Source organism: Zea mays, chromosome 6, assembly GCF_902167145.1.
Source record: "Zea mays cultivar B73 chromosome 6, Zm-B73-REFERENCE-NAM-5.0, whole genome shotgun sequence".
NCBI lineage: Eukaryota > Viridiplantae > Streptophyta > Magnoliopsida > Poales > Poaceae > Zea > Zea mays.
Genome location: NC_050101.1, coordinates 135,250,987 through 135,264,154, shown reverse-complemented (window position 1 = coordinate 135,264,154; position 13,168 = coordinate 135,250,987). Strand labels below are relative to the sequence as shown.

Genomic DNA, 13,168 nt, shown 5'->3' with positions numbered 1-13,168 from the left:
GATGGCTCGGCCTGCGTCGCGTGTGGGGACGAGTGTGGAGGCGGGCGTAGATGGGAGGCGCGGCGTCGACTGCGGCGAGGATTCGGGGCGAGGATGGCTCCATCAGCGTTGAAGCCGGCCTGGGGAAGGGTGGCTCCGCTGCGCCGCGCGTGGGGACATGTGTGGAGGCGGGGGCTCGGGCGCAGTTGGTGGCGCCGCGCAATGGCGGCGGACTGGCGGGGGCGAGGGCATGGTGACGCCGGGTGGACGCCCTCGTTTCATACATATGGTGTAGTAGAGATAACGGACCAAGAGTCATGCAAATATGTTTGCACCTAATGACTATTTGCATAATAGTCATTGTCCAAATAATATTAAACATAAAGATTCAAAGTAAACTAATAGGCAACAATGCCTACTTCATATTCTTACATGCAGGTCTACCAAAAAATCATTGGAACAGTTCCTAGTGGTTCCATAACATCCTAAAATAAAATAAGTTGGCTAACTACCAGTAGCTCACAACATATAATCAGTAAAAGGGGGCATATGTTAGGGTGGGTATCAATGTTGGAACATACTGGACTTGCAAACTGCAAGGGTTAACAATCCCAATAGCAGACATTGAATATGATTTTTCTAATAAAAGCAGGCAGGTCAGCTATTGCAAAGAACATTCAAAGATGACAAACCATACTATAATTGAGTGCACTGCAGGTATAGGTTCTCTATTTTCATTACAACTGATCTAGAGAACAAAAAGGAATCGACAAAACCAATAGCACGTATCAACAACACCAATTGCATCATTCTTACAAATAGAAAGATCATGAGGCCTACAGGAAACAACTATATATTTTCCACTTACTGATTTATATAACCCAACGGTAAGAAATATATCCAAATGAACAGGCCATATGCAAACATCCTACATTCCTACCATACATGGCATCATGCATAAATCATGCGGTAATGCATATAACATACAAATATTGCAGAACTCATTGCCAAGAATCAGGTCAATATAAACTCCACACTTTTGTCATAGCAGACAAAATAACACAATAAAAAATGCACATCTAGAGCAGAGCGTTACTGATCTGCAGTAAAAAACTCAAACACAAGATTTTGCTATTATGAAGTTGTGTCAGGAACTGAAATAATAGTAATTTGAATTATTTTTTCTGTTTATTATCAACAAGATCAATACAATTGAATAATAGATAAGGTGGTAGCTGTTGCACATGATTAATGCAAGTGAAGTACAAGGTAGTGAGCATAATGTGCCCACTATTTATGAACAGCTAATTCCCAAATCAAATGAGCTTCAACCACTCAAAGAACACCCCAAGTTGTCAACTATGCCATTCTTCTTCATTTATATTGTTTGTAACCCAAAGAAGAAAATAGATCATTCATGGCTCCATCAAGTAGAAAGATAATGACATATAATGGGAGAGAACAATATATTATACAGTTATCACTTCATATGTTCCACAGAGAATAGAATAAATGTACCCAAATAAACAGGCCATTTGTAAGCATTGTAATGTGAATGTATACCATGCAATAAACATATTTACTGTATACAAAGGAAAACAAAACTTTCTTATTGACAACAAATAGCAGTACCGAAATTACAGATATCTATAGTATTACAGTAGTGGAGAGTAGTGCTCCAGTGTCAAAAGCATAATAGACCAAACCAACCAAATAAAAATCAAGCTGGTAGATCCTTGCCTGGTTACAGACCAGCAGCGGGCAGCGCAGCCAAGAAGGCACTGTAGGCCGAATCGAGGTCGAAGTTGAGCTGCCAGGCCTGCTGCTCGGTGAGCTCATCCGCGACCCTGGGTTAGACCATGGATTCCCAGGTGGATGGCAAGGTGGATGGAATGCTATATTTGTTGAAAATGGAAGTTACATGTGGTTGGATCGAAGGTATTTCTCACATTGAGATCAAGGAATCAAAACTTATAGGACAGAGGTATTTCTCACATTGAGATCAAGAAATGACTGTTGTTTCAACAGCATCTCTCCTTCTAATCCATCTCCAGCTCCACTGATTGTTCCTCAACTTTCATAAGTTCTTCCTGAAATAAATGGTGTCCATGAACAGAATAAGAATACAGATTTTATTTATGAATGAAGAACAGAAATGAACTTTACAGTGTACAGACAAATGCATAGAGGGAGAAAAGTTTCTTTGAAGAAATATGTCCAAATTATCTATAAAATTGGGCATCTGATGCAAAGGTAAAGAATAAAGTTCTTACTGGAATCTCCTTATATATTCTGAATAATGTGGCAACCAATAGTGAACCAAACATCAAATAGAATATAATTTTTTTTGGTTTGTTTGTGCTACATATTTTCTAGAAACCAGTCAGTAACACATTTCTTGGAACTAAAGGGAAGACCACAATCGATCAAAAGTGTCAGAGCATCTGGGATCAGCCAAACAAGTAAATCCAGAGCAATTTAGGGCAACTGTCACTTGGAGCACATACTGCTCCAAATGCTAGATTTTTGAAAACAAAAATAGTGTGATATGATTATAAAAAACAACACATAAAAACTATCATAAGGAGAAAGTCAGTTCACCTCCACCAAAAAGCAGAGCTCCCATATGATCCTTGACAAACTTTAGAATAAGTGCTATGTATTTTCTCCCCTTTGGTTGTCGCTTCAAGTATTCCAACGGCCAGCACCGCAAGATATTGCTATGAACCCTCCTTCTGGATCGCCAGCTGAATATGGTGGTGAGTCACCTCTAAGAAAAGCTTTTACGTACAATTAGTTCCACATAATATTTGAATATAAGTCGACTATTGATATATTCTTTGGATCAAAGGTCTATCGATAAGATGACGAATTCGATGGCACTATCATAAAGCTAGAACATCAAAATAAAAAATGCACAAATACTTAATTTCTTGTATGCTATAAAACCTTTCCTCACTCATAATCATATTTATCTGATAATGAGCTAGCAAGTCAACATATCGTCGAATAGGAGAGGTGAACTGCACGTAACCAGGAATTTTATGAACTGAGACAAATACACCAGCTTTCAAAAAAACTCCCAGTAAACCTTGTAGGATTTACCTTGAGCTCGTTGTACTTGTTCATTAGCTTCCTTTCGCGAAGTTCAGCTGGTGAACAAAAAATCAACCATCAGGTTGAGGAACAGATAGTAACCATTTGATTAGAAGATAGACAGACAGTGAGGAGAGGAAGGAGGTATTGGGATTGAGGAACTCACATTTCTTCAGATAGTATGGTCGTTTTCCAGCCTTTGCTGCCTCCCTCTCTTTCTTGATATGCTCACACAAGATTTCCGATTCAACATTCTTTGGAGGATGAGACTTCAACTGCTTATCCTGTAGGTAGTTACATTCCAGGAATCAACTAAACCAATCAATCATATTGCTCCCAGAAGCATACAAAGGTCAGCTTTTAAAAGTTCTCTCATAGATGTCAGCTTGTTTCTGGCAAGGCGTAACAGCTAACATCATCTTTAACTCCATTCAGATCAAAAATCACAACTGTTGTCTAGTTTGTGATGTAATAACAAATAATTATATCCACACTTACTTGCAAAAAATACTTTTTCCACTTACTTGCAAAAATACTGATCGGTGTTTTGCCATGAAAACAACAGGAGTGAGTAGTGCATAAAGCTTTTCATAGAATTTTCGATACTCCAGACCGTGTTGTGTCATAAGAATGAAAAGACCACTTAAGGCCATCACACTGATAACACCACCAATATCATATGATCTAGTCAAGAAATCACTGCAGAATAAATAAAAAAAGTATACATACGACAAGATATATGTCAGTGAAATATGAAATGATGTGCAAATAATACAGAAATCGTACAACCTACCATAAGATGGAAGGGTTTGACATTGAAGGAATGACATTTTGATGAATTAAAGCAAGGACCTGCAAGATACCCCAAAAATCAAGGCAGGAAACCATAGCCAACAATGAAGCACCTAACTACTACAAAATAAAGTGAGTGTTCGTGATGTAGATGAGGGAAACATACAATGAATATTTTCATCTTCCTAAGTTATTATATTGTTACCATACCACAATGCGCTAAACTGTGCATAGGATAAGAAAAACATTGCTGCAAGGGTTTATAATTCAGATACAACAGTTACCATAGTTATCTTTTTCATGGCAAGAACATCTTTACCTCCTTGTACACATCAAGTGGTAGTGGTAACATGAGAAAAGACAGCCATGCTTTGGTGAACTTAAATTTTAGTTTCAATTTTAGTTTCCTAAATAATTCCATCAATTAATACCCAGAACAATTGAGCTTAAGCTGTAAAATGATGAAGTACCTTGAAAGAGTCATTTTCTCCTTTAGAAGACAGACCTTCATCAGAAGTACAAAACCAGAAGTCAAGAGTAAGAACACTAATCAGACCTTAGTGCATACACATATGTGGGTTCATAAAAGCACGAATTAAAGCATAAATCATTTAAATGGGAATTATTTTGTAGGCTCACAGAAACACATGAAATTACTACCGTATTATAAATAAGAGGAAAGTTTTAAAGTGTCAAACAAATAATAAAATACTCACCAACAGTACTCCACATATCAAACGTTGATTCCTTTTGAAAATCCATCAAAGGAACATGTGCCAAAAGATTGTATATGTTGTGCTGCGCGTTGAGGTTGAGCAGGTCGTAGGCCGGGACGGCGGCGGCGCCCCTGGCGGAGGCAGCGAGCCACCTAAGCCTCTGGTGCGCGGCGGTGGAGGAGACGGCGGAGGCGCGGAGGTGCGGCAGGTTGAGGAAGGCGTCGGGGCCGTAGAGCCTGCGCGCGGCCTCGTCATAGGCGAGCGCGGCCTCCTCGGCAGTGGCGAAGGAGCCGAGCCAGAGGCGGGTGCGCTTGTTGGGCTCTCGGATCTATGATAAAAACCAGGAAGCAACACAAACTAGAAGATATCTTGCAGAATAGTTGGTGTTCAACCGCAGGTCATCAATATCCAAGCTTTCTAAAGATCCAGATATAAGAACATGCAGGAGACAACACAGACAAATAAGATTTTTGGCACTGGGATCTAAAATATATATGTGCAACTCTAGACTACTATAGGGTACAGATTTGAAACATTTGGGATGATGCTGGAGTGATAGATGTAGTAGTTGGATTGCACAAATAAAATGAAAAAAATACCAGTTCAGAAACAAGAATTAGTAGTAGAAACAGGCTAAGTAAAATTGTACACTCCTGGCTTGTTTGAAGAGATGAGGAAGTTGCCTGAGTTGTGGTGCCGGTGACTGATGTGCTGGCAGCAGCAGTAGAAACACCTAGTATAAGAAAAAACATACAATTAGGCCTACCATAGATCCAAGTTAAATGTTACTGCATTCTCAGGAATCATCCTCATAGGTCTAATTCAGACAAGTAATGGACACACTTCTACAGACTAATGTAAACAAGGGATGTCACACAAAAAAGTAGTTGGAATTCGAACAATACACCCATCAATTAGGCCTACCATCAAAGGCTGTTATTTAGTAGCAAAAATCTAGAACAAACTTAATGATGCAACTTCACAGGTCTTAATTTCCCAATAGAGACATAAAAATTGATACCCAGATGAAAAGAGACATAAAAATGGTACACATATTGTCAAATTAAGTGGCTAGAGTACTTGTGCCTCACCTGGGTGGTGGTAGGGGTGAACATTTTGGGCGAGGCGTCGACAAGGTAGACAACCATCTCCTTGTTCGCCTCCCTCTCCTGGTTCCCCGAGAAAGCAATCCAGCACCCGCGAAAAAATGTGGTGACACTGCATGGTCAAATAATCAAATTAGTTTTTTTTTCTTCAAAACACTGATCCGATAGAAGGAGAATAGGGAGAGAGAACGCAGCTAAGAGCCGGTACGAACTTGGAAACTGTCTTCGTCTTCATCTCTGTAATGACCTGCAAGGTGAGCAGGTATAGGGACCAAGAAAATGTAAGCAATCAGCTAGTTGATGTACTCATACTCAGCAGATGTCAAAATCACTCCTTCCCGGGTACATCCACAACCATATCTAAACAAACTAAGATGATCAAATCAGCAATACCAATCCTCCTAGCAGCTCACATTCATTAAGCCAATGCAGGTTGAAAAGGATAGGTACCCTGACACACATGCAACGAAACACTCACTCTGGGTGCCGACTGCCAACACGAGCAAAATCTCTGTAACTACTACTGTCTTAACAACCCATGACAGGAAACAGAATCAAAAAGCAAGCCCCGCAGTGCCGGTATAACCTTTGAGCCGACAAGACAATGATGACGCCTTAACAACCCTCGATGTGGCTCTGCACGCGGAGGCGCTTTACGCCAAAGCTGCCCATGGATCAGTGTGCCTCGCGCGCCCACTCGCCAAAGCCGACGCGTCCATGCGGTCGCCCGAGATGGTGATGTAGGGGGCGCCGATGGAAGGGATCATGGGGTGGGGGCGACGATAGCAAGGGCGGGGCTAGCCACGGGGGCAACCTGGAATGGCGTTCGTCTAAGCTTGGAGAGCGAGGCAGAGACTCGAATCATGGAGGCACAAAAAGATCTCACTGAGCGTAATTTGGAAAGCCAGCAGCGCCAAATCAGTAAATTCGAAACCAGTTCCTTACGCAGATCCTCACTCCCCTCAGTTAGGTACATCACACATGTACCAATCGCAACAATTCTCCACGGCTGCAACCACACAATAGATGAAACACGGTGTTTGATCCGGCTGCCAACTAATCCAGCAGGAAATCCGCGCAACCCGGATCGAACACCAACCGCATCTAGAGCCCCCATCCACGGATCCGAAACCCAATTCCCAGCGAGCAAGCGAGCACGGTCGTGGGGAAGCGGAGTGCTCACCTCGGACGGCCACCGCGCGCGCCACCTCCACCGGCCGAGCGAGCAAGCGAGCCCGGTCGTGGGGAAGCGGAGTGCTCACCTCGGACAGCCACCGCGCGCGCCACCTTCACCGGTTGCTGCTCCTCCAGCCCCCGCGATTCCTCTCGCGCCTCCCCCGCGCGAGGTTTTCTTCTTCCTCGTCTCCTCTTTGTTAGGAGAGAGAGACGTGGTGTGGTGGCGCGGTGCCCGGTGGGGCACTATGGCTGGCTGGCCTGGAGAAAATATGCTGCTGGGGGCACGACGAGGGAAGGACGAGATCCGCTGGTGGGCGAGATCCATGGCGGAATCGCGGGGGTGGGGTGAGGATAGCAGGGGCGGGGCCGACCGCGGGGACAACCTAGAATGGCGTTCGTCGAAGCTTGGATATCGGGGCAGAGGCACGAATCAAGAAGGCTAGGGGCACGACAGGGGAATGGCGAGATCCGCTAGCGTATGGGCGAGATCCATGGCGGAGAAGGAGCACGGTGGAGGTGTGCGGCGGGGGCAGACAGGGGCAGGCGGGAATCGCGGGATCCATCAACGGCCGCTGCGCTCTGGCATGGCGAAACCTACGGCGGGTGCGGGGGAGGAAGGTGACGGGCTGCGGGGGAGAGGAAGGAGTGCGGCGGCGTCGGCGTCTGGTGCGACCGCCGCGGCGCGGGGGTGGGCGCGATGAGGTGGAGCAGGAGCGAGTCGAGCGGGACCGAGGAGCGGTTGCCAGCGCGTGGAGGAGAACTGCGAACGGGAGGGGGCTGAGGGAGCTAGGTTGCTCGCGCGACGGGGAAGGGGCGGACGAACGACGCACGAAAAACATGATGTGGGATGGACGGTGGAGATTGAGGGACGGCAGAACGGCAGAACATAAGGGAGGCAGACTACTCTTACCTTCTTAATAAGTAGTAATAGATTATCCAGTATTTCTGGCAACAAATTATTTAATAAAATAGTAGATAATAATCATATAGAATCAAACAACATATATTATCATTGACTGCAAATATGTGTGTTGTCACGAACCCTACCAGTACATACATTGGTAATCTGGTATCATGTCAGATGAGGAATGGTGGGTTTTGATGGGAGAGGCCGAGCGGCGAGCACCTGGCACGTGAGCTTCTGGTAAGCGGCTTTGATATTCTTGTTACTCGCGTCGCGTAGTAGTCAGTGTTTCCAGCACGTGATCCTACGATAATCTCTACTAACGCTGCCTAGGGATCGAACCTTGGATCTATTGAGCAGAATGTCTAGCCTTCCACCCTCTAGCCAACATGACTCATGTTGAATTATATATAACTTCAACTAAAACGTCTTTTGTGTTTAACCCACCGTCCACTCTGTATGCTCACTGAGTCTAGAAAAACATTTATAGCTTGGCCCCTGATCTTTCTGGAATTTGGGACGCAGTCCAGGAAATAAAGAAAATAGGGAAAAGGAGTTTAGAAATTGATTTTTAGTTTAAAAATAATTGCAGAAACCCATTTAATTCATGGAAATTTCATATTAAATCCAAATGAGTTCACTCCAATTTCTATAATTCTATAATATTATTTTTATCACATAATACCTCTGTTTTGTCATGAAAACAACAATAAAATTGATTTCCTAATTAATCCTATATCAAATACATAGAAACTTTGGAAATTCGTAACTTCCCCGTTTTAATTCCAAATTAAATCGTTCCATTTGTGTTAGTCTCGTATGAATATTTACTACGCAGTAACAACATTGATTATACCATGTTTCATACTTTTATAATTAGATATTTATTTATCCTATGTTAATTGGGTTAATTTATGTCTATTGGATTAATTTATTTAATATATTAATATAGTATTCTAACTTTGTGGTTATACGATGTTTGACCATTAGTCTTGCAAACACACACTTACCTTTTTGTTTAAGCAAAAGCGTATGGTGGTACGTGTCAAATGACTAACGATGTACGAGAGAATTTCTTCCGGTATGTGTGAAACGTGCTCTCCAATAATGAGACCATACAAATCGTGATATATATCAAAGTCTGCATGATACTGATGGTTGCAATGTAGTGGTGAAACAGATAGATTATAAATAACAAAATTTATGTATGGCCAGAATCACAAATTGATTATGAAACATTTTCTCATAACGGTATAACACATATTTTGTATATAAGTTATCGTAGTATACTGGTATTATATATTCCCGTTGCAACGCACGGGCATTCAGCTATCATGTATAGAAGTCTGCACGGTACTGTTGGTTGCAATGTAGTGATGAAATAGTTAGATTGAAATAATAAAATTTATGTATGGCTAGGATCACAAATTAATTACGAAACATTTTCACATAACAGTATAACACACATTTGTTCATAAGTTATCATGATATTAAATGTTTCCGTTGCAACGCACGGGCACCCACCTATATGTGTTTATGTCTACATCTATGACAGGAAACACATCTACTACATCTCTCTCCATGCTCACTTGCTACCATTGCACAATGCGTAGTAGTAGATAAGTATCACCGATATTCTTGAATTATATTTTTGGATGGAGGTAATATTATTTAAAGAAAAGCTTTGCATGCTATTTCTTTTGTTTGAATAATGCATTATACTTAAATTCCCTTTTTTGCATGTGTGAAATTTTTTCTTCATAATATTTTTTTCCATGGATCAGACTTGTGAGTCATTTTCATAAACCAACGCCAAGCATGAATCCATGTTTCCTACTTCAAACCCCGAACAAACTCCATGAGCAGGAGGCATTCGCGTTGTCGTCGCTCATCGATGACGAGAAGAAGCTTGGCGACTGTCAGTTCGACCTCTAAAGGCAGTCTTACGTGGTCGCATGCGCCGCTGTGTACGACAAGCTCCTGCGAAGCCGCCGCTTGGACGCGGTCCAGAGCAGCTGCACCGCGCTGTCCATCGTTAAGCAGGGGGCCTCATGGTTGTCGCCAACGTCGACGACTCTCGGGTTGTTCTGGACACCGCATCCGACGACGACGCCATCACGCCGTCCAGCTCATCGTCCACCTGAAGCCCAACCTGCCACGTAAGTCGCTACTGACCGGACATGAATTCTTGTGCGCTGGGACGATGGACGTTGCTGACGTTGTGTGAGTGTCCTCGAACATGATGTATGTAGTGGAATAACGCATTCGGTGGTGCAACGGCCAGGGGTACTATCTTGCTGATGAGCCCGGGGTGCACTTCGTTTGGCAGCCCAACCAAGAGTCATCGTGTCACACCCGGATTTCGGGGCACCAAGACCCGGGCGCGAACATAATCACCAGGTGTGCTGGGACCAAGTCTCACACATATGATGAATCATGGCACATGATCGAATGTCACATCTTTACTACATAACAGGAGTTCTATACAAAATAAATAGTTACATTATAAGGAGACTGAGAGCACCTAGAGGGGGGTGAATAGGTGATCCTGTGAAACTTGAAAACTTAAGCCACAAAACTTGGTTAATCGTTAGCACAATATTTGCCAAGTGGCTAGAGAGGAGTCAAAACACAATAACCACAAGAAATCAATCACAGAGATGACACGGTGGTTATCCCGTGGTTCGGCCAAGACCAACGCTTGCCTACTCCACGTTGTGGCGTCCCAACGGACGAGGGTTGCAATCAACCCCTCTCAAGCGGTCCAAAGACCCACTTGAATACCACGGTGTTTTGCTTGCTTTTTCTCAATCCTGTTTGCGAGGAATCTCCACAACTTGGAGCCTCTCGCTCTTACACTTTAAGATCACAAAGAAACACGGAGCAAGGGAGGGATTAGCAATGCACTCAAGAAATCACAGCAACACCACGCACACAAGTCACAACGAGAGCTCATAATACAACTCAATGAGTTCACCACTCAACTAGAGCTCTAATTGCTATCGCAAAGAATCAAAGGCGCGGAATCGATGTCTTGGTGCTTAGGAATGTTGTAGGAATGCTTGGTATGCTCCTCCATGCGCCTAGGGGTCCCTTTTATAGCCCCAAGGCAGCTAGGAGCCGTTGAGAGCAATCTAGGAAGGCTGATCTTGCCTTCTGTCGACTGGCGCACCGGACAGTCCAATGCCCGATTTCTTTCCATAAATGGCATAGTCGACCGTTGGCAGCCAGAGAGCCGTTGGCGCACCGAACATGTCCGGTGCACACCGGACAGTCCGGTGCCTCCTTCTAGCCGTTGGCTCGGCCACGTGTCCCGCGCAGATCGCGCGGCCGACCGTTGGCCCGGCCGACCGTTGGCTCACCGGACAGTCCGGTGCACACCGGACAGTCCGGTGAATTATAGCCGTACGTCTCCGGTGAATTCCCGAGAGCGGCCAGTTCGCTCGAGCCAGCCTGGCGCACCGGACACTGTCCGGTGCACCACCGGACAGTCCGGTGCTCCAGACTGAGCAAAGTCTTGGCTGCTCGAGCCAAGGCATTTTCAATTGGATTTTTCCTGTTTCCAGCACTTAGACACAATACATTAGTCCACAAAACAATGTACTAAGTCTGAGAAACATACCTTTATTCTTGATTTGTACTTTGTCCACCTTTTACACTTAGGCACTTGTGTTGGACACTAAATCACCAAAATACTTAGAAATGGCCCAAGGGCACATTTCCCTTTCAATCTCCCCCTTTTTGGTGATTTATGCCAACACAACATAAAGCAAGTAGAACAAGTACAAAATCAATTCAAATAAGAACTCAAATTGTTTTGATTCAAATTTGACATATATGGATCACTCTTTGCCACCACTTGGTTTGTTTTTGCAAATCAAACTCAAATTTCTATCTCTAAGTCAACCACACATGTTAAGACATAAAGAGAGACATTCCAAGAGAAATTGATTCAAGATTTCAAAAACTCCCCTTTTTTCCATAATCAACACTTCTCCCCACAAGAAGCCATCTTTTGACAAGAGAGACAATAAAAAGTTTTGACAAACCAAAAGCTCTATTCTACTATTTTCAAAATTTCTCAAGTGGTAGCTGATCCATTTATCGCTTTGGCCTTTATTTTCTCCCCCTTTGGCATCAAGCACCAAAACGGGATCAATCTTGGCCCCTTAACCCCATTGCCTCACCAAAATCTTCAAATAAGAACACAAAGGCAATAAGAGTACATGAGATGAACTTGGAATAAGTTACCCTCTCATCGGAGTGCAGTGGAAGTCTTTCATGGTCCAAGTCCACCTTTTCCCTTTCAAACCTCCTTTGAGACTAAAACAAGCAAACTCAAGCATAGGGTTAGTCTCAAAGGGTCAAGTTGTAGCACAGCTCCCCCTAAATATGTGCATCACTTGCAAAAAAGACTTGTGAGGTCCAGGGAGTGTTTGTACAACTTGAGCACCACAATAAGCAACAAAATGCAGAATGAACATGATCAAAGGCATAAACACATGTATGCTACAATTCAATCCAAGTTCCGCGAATCTAAGACATTTAGCTCACTACGCAGCCTGCAAAAGGTCTTCTCATCTAGAGGCTTGGTAAAGATATCGGCTAGCTGGTTCTCGGTGCTAACATGAAACACTTCGATATCTCCCTTTTGCTGGTGGTCTCTCAAAAAGTGATGCCGGATGTCAATGTGCTTTGTGCGGCTGTGCTCAACAGGATTTTCCGCTATTCGGATAGCACTCTCATTATCACATAGGAGTGGGACTTTGCTCAGATTGTAGCCAAAGTCCCTGAGGGTTTGCCTCATCCAAAGTAGTTGCGCGCAACACTGTCCTGCGACAACATACTTGGCCTCAGCGGTGGATAGGGCAACGGAAGTTTGTTTCTTAGAATTCCATGACACAAGGGACCTTCCTAAGAATTGGCACGTCCCCGATGTACTCTTCCTATCGACCTTACATCCAGCATAGTCGGAATCTGAGTACCCAATCAAGTCAAAGTTAGACCCCTTTGGATACCAGATCCTGAAGCAAGGCGTAGCGACTAAATATCGAAGAATTCGCTTCACAGCCACTAAGTGACACTCCTTAGGATCAGATTGAAATCTAGCACACATGCATACGCTAAGCATAATATCCGGTCTACTAGCACATAAATAAAGCAAAGAACCTATCATGGACCGGTATGCTTTTTGATCAACGGACTTACCTCCTTTGTTGAGGTCGGTGTGTCCGTCAGTTCCCATCGGCGTCTTTGCGGGCTTGGCGTCCTTCATCCCAAACCGCTTTAGCAAGTCTTGCGTGTACTTCGTTTGAGAGATGAAAGTGCCGTCCTTGAGTTGCTTCACTTGGAACCCAAGGAAGTAGTTCAACTCGCCCATCATCGACATCTCGAATTTC

The 13,168-nt window shown here is 43.8% G+C and overlaps 1 pseudogene across 1 annotated transcript; it reads right to left on the bottom strand.

Annotated features, from left to right (window-relative positions):
* Window positions 1–1,566: 1,566 nt before the first annotated feature.
* On the bottom strand, window positions 1,567–6,452 carry LOC100384437 (DUF947 superfamily - CBF/Mak21 family pseudogene; annotated as a pseudogene). Its single transcript, NR_163595.1, has 11 exons — window positions 5,902–6,452; window positions 5,675–5,801; window positions 4,584–5,316; window positions 4,338–4,372; window positions 3,869–3,927; window positions 3,600–3,774; window positions 3,242–3,359; window positions 3,085–3,131; window positions 2,581–2,749; window positions 1,975–2,069; window positions 1,567–1,874 (listed from the first exon to the last, which is right to left on the bottom strand). The product of NR_163595.1 is annotated as a DUF947 superfamily - CBF/Mak21 family pseudogene (transcript).
* Window positions 6,453–13,168: the final 6,716 nt, after the last annotated feature.